This window comes from Heloderma suspectum, chromosome 3 (assembly GCF_057233095.1).
Source record: "Heloderma suspectum isolate Gila_16-S chromosome 3, 16-S_ref, whole genome shotgun sequence".
Lineage (NCBI taxonomy): Eukaryota > Metazoa > Chordata > Lepidosauria > Squamata > Helodermatidae > Heloderma > Heloderma suspectum.
The window spans coordinates 89804521-89828174 of record NC_139460.1 but is presented as its reverse complement, the minus strand read 5'-3'; the positions used below and the strand labels follow the sequence as shown (position 1 = coordinate 89828174).

General features: G+C 43.9%; 1 protein-coding gene across 1 annotated transcript in view; it reads right to left on the bottom strand.

The window, feature by feature from the left end:
* Positions 1-20530: 20530 nt before the first annotated feature.
* Positions 20531-23654, bottom strand: part of SH3BGR (SH3 domain binding glutamate rich protein) — a 51862-nt gene continuing 48738 nt past the window's right edge. The window contains exon 7 of the mRNA XM_084843751.1: positions 20531-23352. The gene's annotated coding sequence lies outside the window, so the exon portion shown is untranslated. The remainder of the gene's footprint in view (positions 23353-23654) is intronic.

The following is a 23654-nucleotide window of genomic DNA, read 5'->3' as shown; positions in this document are numbered from 1 at the left end:
CTCACATTTAATTTTTAGATAATACATTTGTTCATGTATCAGATTGATATGCTTTCAATGGCTTGGTTTTATCCGGCTTAAGTGGCTTGATACAGTATTTTATTAAGTTAATGTTTGTATTTTGTACAGATCCAACACATGAGTGGAAGAGGAAATGGGCTCAGAACTACTGACCCTGACCCCTCTCTTTTTTAAATAATATATTATTTTAAAAATCATTAACAAATATCAGCAATCAAATGGAAAAAAACAAACAAGCAGAGTTGTACATTACAAGGTGGGCACACTTATACAATGAACATTATTGGAACACTATTGTTGCAGAGTTTTGTCTTTTCATCAAAAATGAAAAGGGTGGGGGGTCTGCATAGCACAAAAGAAACTAATGACCAATAGTAATTCCCAACCTGGGGAAAGATGTAGTATTCATAGACCCATAACATTAAGCAACCAGGATTGAAACAACTTCATGGGAATAATTGCAGACAATGTAATTTTGTCGTATTGTATAATTTTCTTTTAAAATCTGGGTTATTTCTTTTATGCATGTCCCTCTCAGGACTGCTTCGAAAGCATCCCATATTATATGAAATGAAAGAACTGGTGTATTGTTAATCTCAAAATATTGTTTAATTTCTTCTTTCAATGAGTCTCTTGTCATTTGTCTTTGTAATAAAATTGGGTTTGATTATCACATAAAAGAGATTTATTTTGTTTTTTTCCATATCGAAGTGTAGTTATTATGGGAGCATGATCAGAAGCTATATGGATGTTTTAAATTAATTAAATTAAAATGGCAGCAGTTCTAGAATAATTGTCATGTCTATTTGAATAATATGTAAAATCTATGTCTCTTGGGTTAACAAATCTCTTTGTGTCTATTTGTTATAAATTGCATTGATCCTTTGTCTTTTGTTTTATTTCTAAGTCTCTGAGATCCAGTTGTATATAATTTGCTAATAAAGTTTCGATCTCCTTGTATAATCATACCTTCTTCTTTAAAATTATCTAATAGTGGGAATGTTTCCTTCAAAAATGAAATGTCTCCAACATTTGTGCTATACACAGAACCTACTATGACATCTTCTCCTCCCAAAGGCCCTTGTAGAAAAATATATCTCCCTCTAGGGTCTCTTAGATTTTATTTAATAATAAAATCAAAAAGTTTTGCCAAAGTGATTCCTACAGCCCTTGACTTGGAGCCCTTCCTGATCCTTGATAATAAAGGAGTTTATCTATTTTTTTCTCCTATGATAGTTTTCTTGTAATAATTGTGCCTTTAATTGTGCCTTGGCTTCATCTTCACATTACTTGTGCCCCTAAACCCCATATGTTACAAAAATATATCTTGATATCAGTCATTTTCAATACGATTTTGTTTTTCAAAATGTTACACATCCAGTAAACATATATTAATTTAGATTGCACAGTTACTGTGTCTTTCTTTGGAAGTCCCACCACCACCAATCTTTAAACAAGTTAAATCAGTGAATTATACCTTTTAAATACAACAACATAGTTAACAAAACTTGTCCAACGTTTAGGGGTCCATTTACAGCAGGAGTGTTGAACCTCTTTTAGCGGAAGGGCTGAATTCCATTTCAGAGAAGCTCTCAGGGGCTGCCAGATTACAGTAATAGGCGGAGCCAAAGGCAAAAGGGGTGGGGCCAGAAATACCAGCATATTTTAGCTTGGAGCTTTTACTGCCAGTAACTAAGACTTAGGAGAGGAATTTCAGTCTTTTAGAATGGAGCGGGAGTGGGACTGCACAGAAGCCAGAATTTTATTGCTTTATACTGTTGTACTATTGTACATTGGCCAGATGGGCAATTAAGACATTTAATAAATAAATAAATAAATAAATAAATAAATATCACCAGACAGCTGGTGGTTGTGAGAAAGGGGTGGAACCAGGAGAAGGTGGTGTGGCCTGCTTGGGCTCTGATGGCCACTTGCTACAGTGGAATTGTAGTTAGGAGTGAGTTCGTGGCACAATGCCCCCCCCCTTACATTGTTTCAAAACTTTTCCTTTTTCCCCTAAAACAACGCCATGTTTGCTAACAAAATACAATGGTTTGAAAATTACATTAAGTAGATTTTGAAGTATTTAGATAGAAACCTAATTCAGGTTCTTATTACTTCCCACATTTTATATTGTAGACTCAAGTTATTTTGAGTGTGCCTTTGCTGAAATAGTGTTTTCTATTTTTTCTACGCTGTCACATCCACTCTTGTGTTTCTTCTGGTAAGTATGCTTCATCTGGGCCTTCGTCGTCACCCTGGCTGGATGTTTCTTCACTAGGATCGAGGTTCAGCAGAGCTAGTGGAACCCACTGGTATATTCCCCTTGAGAATTCCGGAGGGAGGATATTCCTGCACATGCTCAGTAAGAGAGTGAGATAAGGAGGGACCACCATTATGGACAGTTACCTCAATGCAGCATGGGAGAAGCTTGCTTTGTCCTCCCTGTAAGACCCTGAACCCTTGAGACAGGTTAGTAGTGAGGTTTCCTTCAAAATTTTTAAAGAGTCATGATTTTCACAAACACTACGAGTTCCTTGTCTATGTTTTTTTATATTATATAAAAGGCTGTTTGTGAAGTTTGTTCCTGTGTTACTGGAATCTGATCCCCTTTAAGAAGATTGCTGCAGAGCTGAAGTAAAATTTAGAAGAGACTGTTTTTTCCCTCTTGGCCAGCAGAAAAATCAAGCTTCAAGGAGAAGTTTTATTTATATTTTTGTTGTAGACCCAATCTGGAAGACAGGACTTTGGGAGGGCTGTGCTCTGTTTTACTGTTTTGTGATATGTGAATTGTTATTTATGTAAAATTCTTGTATGTGTATTATTACTGTTGATAATTAAGAAATTAAAGTATGTGTTAATTGTCCCTGTATAAGGCCTTTGCCCCTTCATGGATCACTGTCTTGTTGTGGCGAACGGGCTTGCGTAACTCAGTGAAGCCATAAGCTATGCCGTGCAGGGCCACCATAGATGGACAGGTCATGGTGGAGAGTTCTGACAAAATGTGGTCAACTGGATGAGGAAATGGCAACCCACTCCAGTATTCTGCCAAGAAAACCCCATGGAACGTATCACAAGGCTAAAAGAGATGACGCCGGAAGATGAGCCCCTCAGGTCGGAAGGTGCCCAATATACTACTGGGGAAGAGCAGAGGGAATTTCCAAGTAGTGCCAGAAAGAGTGAAGCGGCTGGGCCAAAGCCGAAAGGACACTCAGCTGTGGATGTGTCTGGTGGTGAAAAGAAAATCCGATGCTGTAAAGAACAATATTGTTTAGGAACCTGGAATGTCAGATCAATGAATCAAGGTAAGCTGGAGGTGGTCAAACATGAGATGGCAAGACTGAACATCGACATCTTGGGAATCAGCGAACTAAAATGGACAAGCATGGGCGAATTTAATTCAGGTGACCATTATATCTACTACTGTGGGCAAGAATCCCTTAGAAGAAATGGAGTAGCACTCATAGTCAACAAAAGGGTGGGAAAAGCAGTACTGGGGTACAATCTCAAAAACGATAGAATGATCTCAGTATGAATCCAAGGCAAACCATTCAACATCACAGTAATTCAAGTCTATGCCCCAACCACTGAGGTTGAAGAAGCTGAGGTTGATCGATTCTATGAAGACCTACACCACCTTCTAGAACTAACACCAAAAAAAGATGTCCTCTTCATCATAGGGGATTGGAATGCTAAAGTAGGAAGTCCAGAAATCACTGGGATAACAGACAAGCATGGCTTTGGTGTACAAAATGAAGCAGGACAAAGGCTAATAGAGTTTTGCCAAGAGAACACGCTGATAATAGCAAACACTCCTTTCCAACAGCACAAGAGGCGACTCTACACATGGACATCACCAGATGGTCAATATCGAAATCAGATTGATTATGTCCTTTGCAGCCAAAGATGGAGAAGCTCTATACAGTCAGTAAAAACAAGACCTGGAGCTGACTGTGGCTCACATCAAGAGCTTCTTATTCCAAATTTCAGCTTAAATTGAAGAACGTCGGGAAAACCACTAAACCGTTCAGGTATGACCTAAATCATATCCCTTATGAATATACAGTGGAGGTGAGGAATAGATTGAAGGGATTAGACCTGATGGACAGAGTGCCTGAGGAACTATGGACGGAGGTCCGTAACATTGTTCAGGAGGCAGCAACTCAATCCATCCCAAAGAAAAAGAAATGCAAGAAAGCCAAGTGGCTGTCTGATGAGGCTTTACAGGTAGCTGAGGAAAGAAGGGAAGTGAAAAGCAAGGGAGAAAGGGGAAGATATATCCAACTGAATGCAGAGTTCCAGAGAATAGCAAGGAGAGACAAGAAGGCCTTCTTAAATGAACAATGCAAAGAAATCAAGGAAAACAATAGAATGGGAAAGACTAGAGATCTTTTCAAGAAAATCGGAGATCTCAAGGGAACGTTTTGTGCAAAGACGGGCATGATAAAGGACCAAGAAGGCAGGGACCTAACAGAAGCAGATGAGATTAAGAAGAGGTGGAAAGAATACACAGAAGAACTATACAGGAAAGATCTGAATGTCCCTGATAACCATGATAGTGCAGTCACTGAACTTGAGCCGGACATCCTCGAGAGTGGAGTCAAGTGGGCCTTAGGAAGCATTAGTAACAACAAAGCTAGCGGAGATGACAGTATTCCAGCTGAGCTATTTAAAATCCTAAAAGATGATGCTGTTAAAGTGCTGCACTCAATATGCCAACAAATTTCGAACACTCGACAATGGCCACAAGACTGGAAAAGGTCGGTTTACATTCCAATTCCAAAGAAAGGCAATACCAAAGAGTGTTCAAACTACCATACAATTGCGCTCATTTCCCACGCCAGCAAGGTTATGCTCAAAATCCTACAAGCTAGGCTTCAGCAGTATGTGAACCGAGAACTACCAGAAGTACAAGCTGGGTTTCGAAGAGGCAGAGGAACCAGAGATGAAATCGCCAACATTCGCTGGATCATGGAGAAAGCAAGAGAATTCCAGAAAAACGTCTATTTCTGCTTCATTGACTACGCCAAAGTCTTTGATTGTGTGGATCACAACAAACTGTGGCAAATTCTTAAAGAGATGGGAGTACCAGACCACCTTACCTGTCTCCTGAGAAACCTGTACGAGGGAGAAGAAGCAACAGTAAGAACCAGACATGGAACAACCGATTGGTTCAAAATTGGGAAAGGAGTACTAGAAGCCTTTATATTGTTGCCCTGCTTATTTAATTTATATGCAGAGTACATCATGAGAAATGCCAGGTTGGATGAATCACAGGTCGGAATTAAGATTGCTGGGAGAATTATCAACAACCTCAGATACGCAGACGATACCACCCTAATGGCAGAAAGCGAAGAGGATCTAAAGAGCCTCTTGTTGAGGATGTAATTGGAGAGTGCAAAAGCTGGTTTGAAACTCAATATTAAAAAAACTAAGATCATGGCATCTGGCCCCATCACTTCCTGAAGAATCGATGCTTTCGAACTGTGGTGCTGGAGAAGACTCTTACGATCCCCTGGACTGCAAGGAGGTCAAATCAGTCCATCTTAAAGGAAATTGACCCTGACTGCTCATTGGAAGGACAGATACTGAAGCTGAAGCTCAAATATTTTGGCCACCTAATGCGAAGAGAAAAGTCACTGGAAAAGATCCAGCCTGATGCTGGGAAAGATTGAAGGCAAAAGGAGAAGGGGACGACAGAGGATGAGATGGCTAGATATCATCACTGATGCAATGAATATGGACTTGAGCACACTCCGGGAGAGAGCGCAGGAGAGGAAGGCCTGGCTTGCTATGGTCCATGGGGTCACGAAGAGTCGGACACGACTGAACTACTGAACAACAAAGGCCTTTGCTGTGACTCCCTTTAGAGATGCTGTAGAAAGTTTTACAGCAGCAGTTTCTTTCCTTCTTTGTGGGGATTTGTTACGTTTGTTGTACCATCTTGCTGCACTTACATTTTGAAGAGATATCCCCAAGGCTGTTTGAGACCTGCTTCTCCACATTGGTTTGTAAGATATTTGAACGTGTATCTCCTTTGTAAGGTCTCTAAGCTTAAATCCCAAAAAGTTGGATTTGTTCACCATTGTAGTGGAGTCCTTTGTGTCTGGATTTGTCACCATTTGATAGTTTTTCAAATATGTGCTTTCCATATCATCTGGGCCCATTTTTAATTCTAGAACACGTCGAAAAACCATGTTGGTAGCAAAGAAATATATTTAATTTTTTTATTCCATTTATATCTGCCTTTTTTCCCTCCTTAAGGAACCCAAGGTGGTGTACATAATCCTCCTCCTCTGCATCTTATCCTCACAACAACAACCCTGTGAGGTAGAATCATAGAATAGTAGGGTTGGAAGGGGCCTATAAGACCATTGAGTCCAACCCCCTGCTGAATGCAGGAATCCAAGTCAGAGCATCCCCGACAGATGGCTGTCCAGCCTCGTCTTGAATGCCTCCAGTGTGGGAGAGCCCACCACCTCCCTAGGTCATTGGTTCCATTGTCGTATTGCTCCAACAGTCAGGACGTTTTTCCTGATGTTCAGCCGGAAACCGGCTTCCTCTACCTTGAGCCCATTATTCCGTGTCCTGCACTCTGGGATGATCAAGAAGAGATCCTGGCCTTCGTCTTTGTGACAACCTTTCAAGTACTTGAAGAGTGCAATCATATCTCCCCTTAGTCTTTTCTTCTCAAGGCTAAACATGCCCAGTTCTTTCAGTCTCTCCTCATAGGGCTTTGTTTCCAGTCCCCTGATCATCTTTGTTGCCCTCCTCTGAACCCTCTCCAGTTTGTCTGCATCCTTCTTAAAAATGTGGTGCCCAGAACTGGACACAGTACTCCAGATGAGGCCTAACCAGTGCTGAGTAGAGGGGGATGGGACTGGGTAAAATGAGGATCCATAAAATCAAAAAGGGATCCTCATTATTTCATATGATTTTAAAGGGGAGACCCACAAAACCAGCATCATATGAGAGAGCACATCTGCCTCCACCAACTGAACCAGAAAAATCATGGATCTGCCACTCGTGGGTGCAGCCACGGCACAAAAACAGGGATTTGAATCAGGGATCCTCATCATTTTTACAGGGAAAGGACCCCAAAACACCTTCAAATCATAGAACACATCCATGCCCAGGGAATGAGTGATAAATAACATAGATTTGGAGCTCCATAGTAGGGCTGTGCAGGGACCCCCCGATCCAGCTCGGGGGCTTCTGATGCAGCCCCGCGGCTTCTGATGCAGCCCCGATCTGGCTTGGGCAGATTTGGGGGGGGCAGCCTGTCTTGGCCCTGAACCCAAAGTGGGGTTCAGATGGTGAACCCCTCTTCGGGTCCCCCCCAACACCCCCACACAACCCCCCAGCTCCTTACCTGGGCCTCCTCCTCCTCTGCCGCTGCCACCGCCGTCACTTTCTCCACCGCCATGCCGCCGCCTTCTCTGTTGCACCGCCGCCTTCGTCTTCTCCGTCACTGCCACCTTCACTGATCTTCTTCTTCACCGCCATCTCCCGAGGCCTGTATGCGCAGTGACTCTTCTTTCAGGGAGTTGACATTTTTAAAATGGCAACTTCCTGGAACTTCTGTAAGAAGACCAGTCGCTGCGCGTCTAGGCCTCAGGAGATGGAGGTGGCAGCGACGACAGCAGCAAAGGCGGTGGTGGTGATGACAGCAGCGGCAGTGCAGAGCCAGAGGAGGTGGTGGCAAGGAGGTGGCAGTGGAGAAGATGGCTCAGGGAAAGACCTGGAGGCGCTGGGGGGGGGGGCTGAGCCAGGGGCCGAAGCTCCAAAGCACACCAAGCGCTTTGGTGAGCCCCCCCATTTTCTCTGCCTCCCCCCTGTAAATTGTTTGCAAACATTGGGGAGGCAGCTCACCATAAAGCAGGTTTCTGGGGAAAATGATTTTATGGGTTTTATTGGCAATTTCCCCCCCCACACACACACACTTTATGTATTAGGAATTACGACCTGTGATATTTACAAGAAAGCAAATCCAAATAAAATACAGTATTTTCCACATACACACTAAATAACAGCGAGCATTGACTTCTTATAGCATTTTCAGTGTGAAAGGTGCTTTACATCTTCTCCACCCATTTCACTGGTAACTTGAACTGCAAAACTGACAAGCTCTGATAAGGAAGGAGCTCCCACTGTTTTACTGCTTTCCAGAAAATAGGAACAGCCTATTGAATCAGTCCATCTAGTCCTGTATTCTGGCCGTTGCCACCAGTGAAATGCAACACATGCAACAATCACCTCTGCAGACGGAAAGACTCTAGCCCCATGCAGACTACCATGTCCGACCTTTGCGTGTTGAACCCAGCGGTCTGTAAAGGGCTCTGTAGGCTAGTTCAGCTGAACTAATTTACAGAGATTCTGTGGCCGGAAACTCCGATAAAGTAGCGTTCATGAACTCGGGATCTCCGTAAGTGGTTTCAGCCGAATGCACTTACAGAGCCCTTTACAGATATTGATGCTCCATGGCAGGGGCGTTGCTAGGTTCTTAAAAGATCTGGGGCACAGGCCCATAGCAAAAATTTGTGCATATATATATATATATATATATCCGAGTTTAAGCGCACGTCTAATGTGTGTGTGGTGTATGCATGCGGTGTGCTTGTCTGTGTGTGTAGATTACATACATACAAAGTGTGCACTGACCCCCACCTCTCCCCATTTCAACTCAGACCCTGATTCAGCATTTTGGAAAACATCCGGCTTCTGCTTGGGCCAATTTGTAGTCAGACCACTTCAGCTCAGCATCAAACCTGAGTCAATGTTTGGAAAAATGAGTCTTTATGCTTCCTGTTGACTACCATGGGAAATTAGAAAAAAAAAAAGTAACTTTTTTCTCTTGGTCAGAACTGGATGATAATTTCAGGCATAGTAGCCCCTTAGAAGGAGATTACACCTGCCTAATGTCAGGAAAAAAAAAGGTGCTGTTTATATTTTGATTTTCTTTTAAAGGGAATTGCCAATAACATTTTTATTACTTGGAAGAAGTCGATAGAAATTTCAGGATTCATCGCCTCATCAGAGGAGATCATGTCTGACAAATTTCAGAATGATAGCCACAAGGGTTTTTGTTCAAGTTTGGACTTGACATTTTGAGGTCTCCAAAAGAGGACATACTTATCTCCCTTTGTTCCTTGTGGACCATTGTTCTGAAAATTACAGACAGCCTAGTGTCCCTAAGTAAGAAACCAACAAAGTTTCAGAAGGATAGGTGCAGCAGTTCATGTGGAAGGGGAATTCTCCAATTTGGGGGAGGGAGGGATTTGCTTTCCCTTCCAGTCACCCCTTCCCCAACAGTTTTTGGGTAAATTTGTATGAAAAGGTACAGGTCATTAGAAGTGTTCCCCAGGCAAGAAACCTGCACAGTTTCTGAAGGATACACATGCATGCAAATTTAGAAGTACTAGAATTTATTTATATTTCACCAATGTTAGCAGCAGGGGAACATGGGTGGGAAGGTGCTATTGCACTCATGTCCTGCTTGTGGGTTTCCTGTGGGCATCTGGTTGGCCACTGTGTGAACAGAATGCTGGACTAGATGGACCTTAGTCTGATGCAGCACGGCTCTTCTTATGTTCTTAAATATAGAGTGCCTCTGAGCGTGTGCAGAATGTTTTTTCTTTCACCACTGAGCACTTTCATTCTCCCCCTACCAATTCTCTTCCCCTCCATGCAACCATCCCTCCTCATCCTATCATACTCCAGCACCTCTTCATAAAAACAGATGTCTTGTCTTGTGCAACTCCTCTCTATCTCCTCCTTGTTATGCACAAGCTCTCATTGTGTCTTCCGCCCCATAACTTCATTTGTGTCAAGACTTCACCAGGATTCAGCCAATGAGTCTGTTTTCAAAACTAGGGCTAAGTTATGGAGAAACTCTGAGCATGTACTAAGTGCCTTTCCCTCGCCATTGAAGCTAGAGTTCATGCAAAAAAAAACACCCAGATCCACAAATGACAAAACATTCATAAGACTGAGCTGCAAGGGTAGTCAGTTCATTAGACAGAATTGGGTAGGCACTGTATTAAGCTTGTAGTACCATGCTCACAACTCAGGACTTATTTCTGAGTAAACATGCAGAACATCAAGGTGCAAACCTCCCTGCAAAAGTAACTTGTGCTGGAATCCTATGCACACTTTCCTGAGGGTAAGCCTCATTAAACATAATGGGACTTCTCAGTAGGCACACATAGGATTGCATAAATTAGCAATATTTATCTCCCCTCCACTTAAGAAACAAACCAAAAACTCCTATTTTTTAATTAAAGCTTTCTGTTCATAGGAACATAGGAAGCTGCCTTATACTGAGTCAAACCCTGGGCCCATCTAGCGCAGAACTGTTGACACTGACTGGCAGCAGCGGCTCTCCAGAGTTTCAGGCAGGATTCTTTCGTAGCCCTACCTGGAGATGCTGGGGATTGAACCTGGGACCTGCTGCATGCCAGGCATGCGCTCTGCCACTGAGCTGCAGCCCTTCCTATTGCTGGATAATGGCAACTGACAAACAAAACAGCCCCAGATTTGTTTCTCTGTGACCATGTGAACCCACTCTTCTCAAAGACTTGAGTGAGGAGAAGGAGAAAAACCAACCCTCTTGTTCATTTGTATAAAGTCAAATACAGTTCAGAACTTCTCTTGCCTGCCAAAGAGAATTCTCTTTAAGAATTCCCCAAAATATGCTCTGGGTGGACTAAAGAAGAGAAAGAAAGAAAGAAAGAAAGAAAGAAAGAAAGAAAGAAAGAAAGAACAGGATAGGGGAGCGAAGAAGAAAAGAAGAATGGTGAGTGGAAATGTGTGCAGGGGTGGGGAGTAGAGAGAATTCCGTAAGCCAGGTGGCTCCTTTGAGAGAGGTAGTACTTCAGAGGAATTTAGGAGGCTGTGGAGGGTTTGTAAGGATTGCATGTACTTAAATGAACTTTATGAGGTGAGGCGGCTGAGGGCTTTTTCTAGCTTTTTTTAAAACTGTAGAACCTATTTAAAAGCCCCAGCAGTTTCTCCATCATGATGCCACATAGTCCTAACCCTCCCTTTGGGAATTTTTTGAGTCCTACAGCTATTTAGGAGAAATTAAAGTGGAGGGGGAGAAAGTCGTTTGTGGAGGCTGATTGGATCCTTTGCTGTACTGAAGCTACTAAACTTCTGCAGAAGCCAAAGTTCCAGTTTGGGACAGTAAAATCAGATGCGGTGTGAAATACCAGTATTTCACATGGAGCTCTTTCTTCCCTTCCTTCTCCCTCTTCAAAATTTCATTGCAGGCAAGCTCCCAACAGTGGGCATGTAAGAGCAGAAAAGTAGGGGGAGAGGTTTTTTGCACCTCAAAAAAACCCTACACCAAAGATTAGGGATAGTGACCTCCTAACGGTCACATTAAACACCTTCTGATTAGGATCTCTAATCCCCTGGGTGGCTTGACAGTTCTTACTTTTTGTTTTAGACTTTGAGAAAAGGAAACTTTACACATGGCTAGTGCAAAAGCCACTGGAAATAGCTGTCTGGACTTTGGCAGGCTCACTCATCTCTATAGGGGCTGCCAGGTCCCCAAATTCCATGCACGTATGTGGAAGCACAAAAAAAAATTATAGCTCTTTGCTTTGACAGATTATCTTGAAAATAGCAAATTTTACCTGTGACCAGCACAAAAGACACTGGACCTAACTGCCTGGAATTTGGCATATTCACTCAGCTGCATGGGGGCTACCAAGCCTCAAAATACCAAGCCGTTTTTGTTTTCCAATGCAAGTCAATGGGAAAATGTAAAAAAAAAAAAGGCAATTAGGACAGCTCAAAAAGATCCAGGGCCTGTCCTGAGGTGAGCCCTGTCCTGAGGTGAGCCATGCTCTCCATGGGCAAAGGTGTAACTGGTAGATGGGCATGTGGGGATGTGGGAGGTGGGGCTTATATATGTGCTCACATCCCCCTCCCCACTTGTGCCATACACGCAAGCAGGCAAATGCCTGCACAGAGCTTCTGTAAGGTGGAATTTGTCACCAGTGCACATTCTGACTGCGTTCACTTCTACTAAGCTTCAGCTGCCTCACAGCTATGAGCTCTTCTGAGGCAACTCCTTTACAGAACCAAACAACTGTTCTGGCATCCCCCTTTGCCACGCCAGGGAAGCATTAAAGAAGGTTCACTTTAAAGTAGATTAACAGCTATAAGCATCAATTTGCACAAACAAATGCTTGACAGCATGTCACGTAGGAACTATACATCTCTCTGAACAACGAGTCCTAGAATTAGCTGTAGAAGCATACACTCCCTGTTCTACACAAGGGCTCTGGGCCAGCCAGCCCAATCTGCTTCGTATGGCTCCCCCAGCAAACCTCACACCCTCTATTTTGGTGTATATAAGCTTACATAAGCAACCAAGCACATCACATTCCATGTTCATGTATAAAACTATACAAGTAAAGAGAAAATGGCTGAATCTATACATAGCAGTTTTACTGTTATCATACTGCCATGATAACTATTGTTGCACATGACACCAATGGGCACCAAGACTTATCACTGCAGTATGATAACGGTAGAACGGCTACGTGTAGATTCAGCCATTCCCAGCAGGGAGTCAGTTTTGCTAGCAGTAGGGATGTACGAAACACCTACCTGGCTCCGCGCAGGGGCATCCGCAGTGGGGGGGAGGCGCTCCGTCCCTCCCCCTGGAATCCTCGACGGGGGGGAGGTGCTCTGTCCCTCCCCCCGGAATCCTGCCCAGCTGGCTCCGCTTCGCGGCCAAGCCACAGAGCCGCTGGCTGCCTCCGGCCGCCTGCAGCTGGACATCCGGCTGCTAGGCAGCCCTGCAGGGACGCAAATGGTGGCTGTCGTAGCCGCCGCCATTTGCGTCCCTGTATTGAGCCGTGATAGGCTACATAAATACTTACGTAGCCTATCACGGCAGGTGGAAAGAAACCCCAGTGTACACAATGGCGGTAGCTGCCGCCATTTGCGTACGCTGCCCCCCCCCGTGATAGGCTACGTAAATACTTATGTAGCCTATCACGGCCTCCGCAGGGACAATCACGGCTGAAGAGGAGGAAGCGAATGGCGGCCGCAGGACAGCTGCCATTCGCAAAGCAATGTGGACGGGAGCATGTAAGTGCTCCGTTTCGCTTGCCTTTCGTGGGGTGGGGGCAGCGGGGACTTCGTCTGCGTGCCTTTCATGGGGGGGCAGGGGCTTCATTCCGCGACGGATTTCGGGGGCCGAATGCACTGGCATTCGGCCTCACCGAGATCCATCGCGGAATTCTCTGACATCCCTAGCTAGCAGAAAGCTGTAACGACTGTGCTCTTGTTGTTGTTGTTCAGTCGTTAAGTCGTGTCTGAATCTTCATGACACCATGGACCATAGCACGCCAGGCCTTCCTGTCCTCCACTGTCTCCCAGAGTGTGCTCAAATTCATATTCATTGCATTGGTGATGCTATCTAGCCATCTCATCCTCTGCTGTCCCCTTCTCCTTTTGCCTTCAATCTTTCCCAGCATCAGGGTCTTTTCCCGGGAGCTTTCTCTTCGCATTAGGTGGCCAAAATATTTGAGCTTCAGCTTCAGTATTTGTCCTTCCAATGAGCAGTCAGGGTTGATTTCCTTTAGGATTGATTGATTTGACCGCCTTGCAGTCCAGGGGACTTGTAAGAGTCTTCTCCAGCAGCACAGTTCGAAAGCATCAATTCTTCGGCGCTCAGCCTTCCTTATAGTCCAGCTCTCACAGCCATACGTTACTACTGGGAAAACCATAGCTTTGATTAGACGGACCTTTGTCGGCAAGGTGATGTCTCTGCTTCTCACTATGCTGTCTAGGTTTGCCATAGCTTTCCTCCCAAGGAGCAAGCGTCTTTTAATTTCATGGCTACAGTCACTGTCTGTGGTGATCTTGGAGCCCAAGAAAGTAAAATCTGTCACTGCTTCCATTTCTTCCCCTTCTATATGCCAGGAAGTGATGGGGCCAGATGCCATGATCTTCATTTTTTTAATGTTGAGTTTCAAATCAGCGTTTGCACTCTCCACTTTCACCCTCAACAAGAGGCTCTTTAGATCCTCTTCGCTTTCTGCCATTAGGGTGGTATTGTCTGCATATCGGAGGTTGTTGATAATTCTCCCGGCAATCTTAATTCTGGTGATATATCCAACCCGGCGTTTCTCGTGATGTACTCTGCATATAAGTTAAATAAGCAGGGCGACAATATACAGCCTTGTCGTACTCCTTTCCCAATTTTGAACCACTCGGTTGTTCCATGTCCGGTTCTTACTGTTGCTTCTTGACCCTTGTACAGGTTTCTCAGGAGACAGGTAACGTGGTCTGGTACTCCCATCTCTTTAAGAATTTGCCACAGTTTGTTGTGATCCACACAGTCAAAGGCTTTAGCGTAGTCAATGAAGCAGAAATAGACGTTTTTCTGGAATTCTCTTGCTTTCTCCATGATCCAGTGAATGTTGGAGATTTGATCCCTAGTTCCTCTGCCTCTTCAAAACCCAGCTTGTACTTCTGGTAGTTTTCGGTTCACATGCTGCTGATGTGCTGCAATCATGCTGCAATCCTAGCTTGTAGGATTTTGAGCATCACCTTGCTGGCATGTGAAATGAGAGCAATTGTACAGTAGTTTGAACACTCTTTGGCATTGCCCTTGTTTGGGATTGGAATGTAAACTGACCTTTTCCAGTCTGGTGGCCACTGTTGAGTGTTCCAAATTTGTTGGCATATTGAGTGCAGCACTTTAACAGCATCATGTTTTAGGATTTTAAATAGCTCAGCTGGAATACTGTCATCTCCGCTAGCTTTGTTGTTAGTAATGCTTCCTAATGCCCACTTGACTTCACTCTCTAGGATGTCCAGCTCAAGTTCAGTGACCGCACTATCATGGCTATCAGGGGCATTAAGATCTTTCCTGTATAGTTCTTCTGTGTATTCTTTCCACCTCTTCTTAATTTCATCTGCTTCTGTTAGGTTTGCTAGTAGAAAGCTGTAATGACTGTGCTCTTATAAGCTAGTAAATTGTGTCTACATCTTCCTGTTCTAAACTATGTTAACTAGTACCGCAGTACCATCTTCTTTCTATAATTGTCTTAACTATATTTGTGTTTTGGTAATATATGTTTTAAAATACAATCTAAATATATGTGTATTCATTTATGAAGTCACTGCGCTATTTGAGTCCAAGGGTGAATCGCAAGCTACAAATCTTATTCCCCCATACTAGGCAGGGTTGTACAGACCTGATCTTACAGGGACACTGGGCTTTTCTACATGAGGCTTTTAACCTGCCACTTTACTGAGGCTTCTGCTTCTGGATTCTTTGTGGCTCCTTTACACATTTTTTTTTCTGGGGGTTTTCTTTCTCTGCTTTTCTATATGTTCCATTACACAACCACTAGGTGGGACTGTGGTATAGCAGAATTGGGCAAATACACAAGAGTTTCATGCTGCCATTCACTGATATACCAGACTTTCCTTGTTAGAAAAGAAAAAAAAAGCTAAAATGATTGCAAACAGCGGGAGAGACCCTAGAGGATAACAACATTGTGTAAAGCACCTGCAAACTACCGTGAGTAGTACACATGAGCGCACAATAAATGCCTTGTGTAGAAAGACTCACTGTTATTTAAGTTTCAAAATCCCAAATCAGTTTTTGGACCAAATTATTTCCCCTATATTTAGAGGCACTGCTGGGATTTTGTTGGCTTGGATGCACTGTGGCTCTAATAGCACAGTCTTGTTTGGTTGGGTTTAAAAGGTCCTGGGAAGGAAACAATTCTCTGTCTATTGAGGATCCTGGAAGGGAGACAGTACCGTTTGTTCGGGTATAGTCCTGTAAATAGTGCACCAGCTAGTATACATACAGTGTTTGTTGCTGCTGTAAAAAGCTGCCATAAAGTATTACAAATTTTGCTTGGTTCTTGCACAAGGCTGCTGCGCTGGAGCAATAAGGAGGTGATATCCAGCTGGGTCCAGGAGGTGGTAAATTCCTCCTTCAGAGAGGGAGTGGTGTCAGCCTCTTTAAAAGAGGCGGTAATCAGACCATTCCTAAAAAAGCCTAACCTGGACCTGGAGGGTGTTAACAACTATAGGCTAGTATCTAACATCCCCTTCCTGGGCAGGGTGCTTGCATGGGCGGTTGCAGGACAACTCCAGGCACTCTTGAAAGAAATAGATTATCTAGATCCATTTCAATTGGGCTTCAGGCCTGATTTTGGAAGGGAAACTGCCTTGGTCACCCTGTGGGATGACCTTTGCCAGAAGAGGGAGTGCAACCCCGTTGCCAGGAGAGTAGATTTCAATGGGTCTACTCTGTGTAGGAGTACCATTGGATACTGCCCAGAAAAATCATTGTGAGACAAGTTGCTCTTTTCTGTTAGAAAACTTGGGGGGAAATTACAGCAGATATTGGATGGTTTCTCTGTAGAACATTGCTATATTATAATTATTAATCAGAATTAAAACAAATATGGGATTCAGTGACAGTGGAGTCTGGTAGATTCTCCTGCCTGAAATATGTTTTCGGAGAAATTATACCTTATGCACAGGCTCACTGTTCAGAAGAGGACAGTGGAGCCATGAGATAGGAAATTTTAAAGTCCAAACTTTAAAGCTGGGCTATGTCTCAGGCTATTATTAGCCATATGTATTAGTCTTGAAGGGCCACCTTCTGTAGTACTGACCAGTCCAGCATTTAAGATCAGCCAGGGAGGCTTTGTCTGTGATCCTGTTGATGAATGTGACCCGTGGAGCTACCCCTTGTGGCAGAGCCTTCTCAGAGGTGGTACCCCCAGTGCAGAAGGCCCTTCCAGTATAGATTTGGATGGTCCCCATGCTGTTGTCATTCAGGCACCAGTTAAGGATATATTTGCACAAGCTTTGGGGGTATATGTGTTTCATCTGTTTTCTGGTGTTGTAGTGATAGTTTTACTGTATTTTCCTGTGTATTGTAATTTCAGAGTTATGATTTTAACTGTGTTCATGTGGGGTATTGTTCTTATAAGGGTTAGCTGCCTCGGGCTGCTTGCAAGGAAGGGCAGGACAGAAATGTAAATAAATACATATATGAATTTGTTTATGCTTTGTGTTCACATGAAAATGTTAAATAAGGAGTGCCTAAATGAATAAATGAGGGACTCCTAATAATTTGGTTCAACAGACCACCTGGTCTTTTAAAACTCTATGAATGGCTTTTATTTATGATGGCTGCTTGGAACCTTCAATAATACCACTGAGAAACAACTACTGGGAGGAACAACGGAGGGTTTTTGCCTTCCTGTCCTGCTTGACCATTGTGAGAAACAGGATGCTGGATTAGACAGACATTTGGTTTGGTCCATATATTCCTTCTCTTGCTGCTGCTAAGGTTCAGAATGGCTGGTCACTGATAAAGTCCAAGTGGAGCTGGGCTGTGTGACCTGGACCAGGCAGGCCAATGGAAGGACATTCACTTTCTCTCCCGGTCTCCTTTTGCTTTAGCAGTGATGAAACTACATCAACCCTGTCTAGAAACCCATGTAGTAGATTGCTATAAAGATAATGGAAAATGATAAGCACTAACTGATAAGCACTTTTATTGACACTGTATGGACTATGTAATTTGACAGCATAGCCTTCTTTTGTCTGTGATGTATTGAGCTGGCAAGGGCAAAGGTCAGAGAGACTAAAGGCCTGTAAATAAAGGCCTGCAGCAACATAGCGACAGCAGTGCTTAGATTAGAGCGTACGTGCAGAGTGGTCTGGAAAGTTGCAAAAGAGGAACACAAGAAAGCACAGAGACTGGGGTGGACGGGTGGGTGGGTGGACAAAAGTATAAGAATATAACAAAGAATGAGGAAATTTGCGGGTTCAACAGTTACCAGGAAATAGGGGGATGAATAAGTGACATGGGGGAAGAGATATGAACAGCTAAGGACAGGTAGGGACACAACAGATAGAGGAACCGATCAGTGACTGAAATGGACAACCTAACCAAGCTTGGCATTTGGAGTAAAAGTATAATATGACATGAAAAGGGAAGGGCGTGGTCACTCCTGTCTGGTGGACACCTGCTAGCAGAAAGCTGTAATGGGTAAGGTAGGAGAGCTGTGTTCTTGTAAGCTTGTATGTTGTAGTTTTATCTCATGTTCTAGAAGAAGGGGGCAGGGTTTTTTTGTGCTCTATATTGTTAACTAGAACCATGGCACCTTTTCTCTCTGCAATTGTTTATTCATTTGGCAGTAAATAAATAAAATGCAACTGGTATAGTATGTGGTTTTGGCTCAACAGACAGCTGTGCTGTTCGCTCCTTAGAATAAGCAGGAACCACAGAACAGGATTTGCCAGTGAGGTGAGTTTTATGGGACTAATTTGAAGCAGGGCCTGTGTATGTTTAGTTTTTTGGATCTTGACCACAATGACACAAACCAAACAAATTCCAGCATTCTGATGTCCATGCACAGTCTGCGAACCTTTGCTGTCCATCCCTTAGATTATGTTGAACTATTCTGCCACTCAAATGGCAATACTTTGTACATGGGATAGAGGTAGCGCATCAATTGGGATTGGAATTTCTGTGCCAAATGTGACTGTGCAAGTGTCACAGGCCCCAATTTGATAGCGATGTGATGGCAGCACAACTCACACTCCCCTGTGTTCACTCATTGCCTTCTAGTTTCATTTAAAAAAAAAACCTTTTAAAATAACTATTTGGAGACTGTGTGTTCTCTACATCATTCGACATCAACTTGAGAATCCTCACTGAGCCACAGTGTCCTTTCTTTCATCTTAGTTTTAAACAATTTTTGGTCGGAGTGGCCAGCCAGGCATGTTTATTGTTAAAATGCTTCTTTTATTCTCAAAAATCTCACAGGGCATGCCCAAAGTAGTTTAGATCCTGGCCAGCTGTCTAGCTTTATTTGAAATCTTTGGAGGCTGTGCATTCCCTGTCCTCGGTTGCTATTGTGCACACCGAGCAATATTAAGAACATAAGAGCTGTGCTTGACCGGACCAAAGGCCTGTTTAGTCCAGCATTCTATTCCCCTCCGCCATTGGCCAACCAGATGTCAACAGGAAGCCCACTAGTGGGTCATGAGTGCAATAGCACCTCCCGCTTGTGTTCCCCATAGGGATGTACGAATCCCTTACCTTGTTCCGTTGCAGGGCTTCCGCGGTGGGGGGGAGGCGATCCCTCCCTCCCCCTGGAATCCTCCCCGGCAGGCTCCACGGCGAGTCCATGGGGCTGCCCGCAGCTGGACCTCTGTCCGCTGCCGGTATGCGGCCGCCATTTGTGTCCCTGAGTTAGCCATGATAGGCTACGTATTTAGTAGCCTATCACAGCAAAGAGCAGGGACGCAAATGGCGGCCGCTACTCCATTTGCGTCCCTGTGTTAGCCGTGATAGGCTACGTATATATTTACGTAGCCTATCATGAAAAGAACAGAGACACAAATGGCATAGTGGCCGCCATTTGCATCCCTGCTCTTTGCTGTGATAGGCTACGTAAATACTTACGTAGCCTATCACGGCTAAAGTAGCAAGGGAAATGGCGGCCGCAGACCGGGGCCGTCATTCGCAGCCACAGACGAGGGCAGCGGATGGCCTACAACAGGCAGGATCCGTCCCGGGGAAGTTTCGCGGCGTGGTGGTGGGGATTGCTCCATTCCGCCACGGACTGTGGGGGGCCGGATTCTAAAGACTCTGGCTTCACTGGAGTCTGTGGCGGAATTCTCTAATATCCCTAGTTCCCCAGCAACTGGTATACAGCGGAATACTGCTTCCCATACTGGAGGTAGTATGTGGCCATCATGACTAGTAGCCATTGATAAGTATTGTTATAAAGGTGCTAATGGAAGCACAGCTATGACCCCACAGCAAGGTTACTATTATCATCTCCTTGTCCTCCACCTCCTCCATAAGGAATGTAATCTCTGACTAGAATATTTCATTGCTGTCATTGAAAAATGGATCAGTCCTGCGTGGGAAGGGGCATAGTAGTAAGTGTGGAGATTTCAGGAAAAAATTAGAAGCTGACAGTTACCACTGTTGAGACCACATTCTTTCTAGCATTTGGGGCAGGATGACGAAGAATGTGCAAAGACATTTACTTCCCTCTTTCATGCATGCAAAGCCCTTATGTTATTTGACAATGTAAGGGTAAAACGTAGCCCATCCTTCCCCGACCTGGTGCCCTCCAGCTGTTTTGGGCTTCAACTCCCAGCATTCCTGACCACTGGCCATGCTGGCTGGGGCTGATGGGAGTTGAAATCCAAAAACATCTGGAGGGCACCAGGTTGGGGAAGGTTGCCAAAACTTATACTGTATAATACACCAAAGTCTCGGGCACCTTAAGCAACAGCATAATATTTGCCAGTAGACTACAGAGAGTTATCAAATGTTTATACTCTTAAACTTCCTCAAACCAAGCCTACTGCAACTCTCTCCATTACACAAAGAATACTGTTGAGAATTTTTTCCACATAGTAATTTCCATTGCTTAATATTCCCTTCTTTGTCATATGAAAATAAATGGAAACACAGACAGGTGGATAGAAAAGTCATTCTTTTTAAGTACACCGAGGTCTCCAGCAGCTCTTACACCATACAAAGGCACGGGGTGGGTGGGGGGAATAAATAAACAACACACAGTGCAGGCATTACAGACAATAGGTTGCCTCATTCAATATTATGTGCCAGTAGCAACTCAAATTCAAAAGCAGGCTAATGCACATTAACAAAAACAGAGAAAAGGCTAGAAAATTGTTTTACTTGGGCTACAAATTAAATAGGTAAAGTCCTGGCTCTACAGCTAAGAAAAAGAAGTTTCAGCAATATCAATGTTGCCCCACATTTTGGCTTTAACTACAAGTCAGGTTTTCACTGAGCTGGTTACAGGCTAGTGTACAGCCACTAGTATAGTTGTGCCAATCCAAGTCCTGAGACAAGCACCAACAATTGCTATTTTTCACCAAAATAAGATACCCCTGCACCAGAAGTCATATATAGTGGCTGCATACTTGAGGGCTACAATGACTCCCCATAATTAGAACAGAGATACCTCTCCAATGGAAACAAGATCTTGGAACCTCACTCACAGATGCAAAACGAGAGCAAATCAATTTCATCAAAGGAAATACAGATGTAAAATTTGTGTGAGTGGGACCAGGGTGGGACCTGGCTATCTTAATACCTTCAGGAAATTATATAGCCCCCTTTGTAGACTGTTCAGTGAAAGTGCTTCAGTGCTTCCCAAAATTGAGAAAGGATTGACATTTTCCTTTGGCCATAACCCACTTATTCTAAAGAAGTTTCATTCATTTTAATGAGACTATTTCACAGTAAATAGGCTGTTGAGATATTAGCCAGGTTTATAGGTCACATAGGTCTTCCAAAACAAGGCTTCAGCCCTTTATAACCTAAAGGGTTTTTTTTAACCATCACAGCATGCCAGTTACAACTTTGCATGAAAGCTGCCTTGCTAGATGGCTGTCAGGTTTTGATCCTAATTCTCAAGCCTAAGCAATTTGCCAAGCTACCATCATCATCTTAAGCCAGCAATGGGGGAATCTGTAGCTCTCCAAACTCTGTTGGACTACAACTCCCTCATGCCCCAGCCAGCATGGCCAATGATCAAGGATTAAGGGAGCTGTAATCCAACAATTTCTGGAGGGCCACAGATTCCCAGCCTCAGATCTAAGGACTAGAGACAACTGCCAGTGTTGGAGTCTAAGTGATGTCTGGCAATTCAACAGGAGGCTGCAGAGCCTGAGATAAAACTAAATGTGACGCAGGAGATAAATGAACAGGATCTGCCTCAGTTTTAAAAAATATATTAACTATTATGCTGCATCAGGGACCCAGTTCAGACCAGGATCAGAACACTGAGAAAGGGCACTTTAACCCTTCCTGCCCCATGTTCTTTTTCCCAATTAAAATCCCTCCAGTGCAGCTAATTGCTGTGCTGGGCAAAACATACATGTATCATGCAGGTACCTATATATTTTAGTGGTGGGGTGGGGTAATCAGGAAAATGGTGTGAAAGAAAAAGGTTTAAAAAAACCCAACCCTTTCTTGTGGCACTATGAACCCAATTCGACCCACCCCAGCATGGCTACTGTTAACACGAGAGAGAGAGAGAGAGAGAGAGAGAGAGAGAGAGAGATTGTATTCATGGATCTACAGCATAATTTCTCCTCTGACCCTCACTGTTCCCCTATCTGCTGTCACCAATATAAGCAAATTTCAAATGGTATACTAGGTACCTGGGGGTGCTTGTCTTATGCACGCCCTTACTATAATAACAGAATGTGCTTTTTGACAGCCCCTGTTAATTTCATTAGGGGTCACGTAGGGGTCACATAGGTCAGCCTTGCCAACCTGGTGTCCTCCAGATGTCTTGGACTGCAACTCCCATAATTTTCATGGCTGGGAATTATGGGAGTCGGGGAAGGCTGACATAGGTGAATTCCCCAGTGGACTATAGTTTTCCAGTGTCCCGCTGCTCCAACAATGCACACCAACAACTGCAAAAGAATGGAACAGAAGATTTTGGCACACCCACCTATAAGTGGCAGTCCTTGTTCACATGTATACTGTTGGGAGAGCTGAAAAATAACTTTTCAGTGGCATGAGGGGAAAACTGATATTCTGACTTTCAGTAAATGAGTATCTCAGTCAGTAGTACCTTTGACAAGCTCTACCTTTATGAACAATGAAAATTATGACCAGAGAAACTCCATATCGTACAAAACAAGCACAAACATAAATGAGTGGTAGGGGGGCTCCCATAGAGAACTTTCTTAAGTGAAGGCCCCAGGCATATTTTTGTTAGTTTTCTCATTTTATCATTTAATGTGGTAAATTAATGCCTGCAGGGAACGAACAGACAGTTGGCATGAAATGTGTTTATTTCAGTAGCTGTACATTAAAAATAACACCCACTTCAAAGCCTAGTTTAGAGATAAGCAGGTTGTGGCATGTACACAAGGAGCTTCTTTGGCATTTCTAGTTCTGAATGGGCTTGCCATTATATTTTAGTGTTGCCGGTGGTATGTGCCTGGCCACGCACAAACATGGATACTGAAACAATCCCTGCCCACAGGAACCTACATCCTAAATATCAGACCCACAATATTTGTTGGTCATCAAGATCTGAGGTTCAAAAGGCCCACGTGACACAAAGCCAGAATACCACACACACACACACACACACACGTTTACAAAGATTGCATGTGGGGCTGCTTGTTGTCTTGGGCTACATCTATGCCGATATCTGGAGTCGTGGAGAACAGGCAATGATGTTTTCATGGAGGGAAAGTGATTGCTTTTATCATCTTCACACTGTGGTGATTGCCATGGGCTTCTGCTTCCTGTAGAGAAAAGATTTAAACTGTGATGCAAGTGTCAGTTTAATGCACAATAGGATAAACTGAGCCCTAGGAGATGCATATAAAAATGATGAGAAAGTGGAAGGAGGAAAGGACAAAGAGTTGTATCCTTAGGCTTCCTCACAAACCAACGATCAAGAGGGAGCCTCCATGCCATGATTCAGGTGGCTTCTGATTCCTGCAAAGTAGGGGTGTCAAACGTCAGGTCCAAGGGCCAAATCCAGCCTGCTTGGTCTCCCACTCTGGCTCTCTGAGGTTTCCCACATGGCCATGTCCCCTCCGCC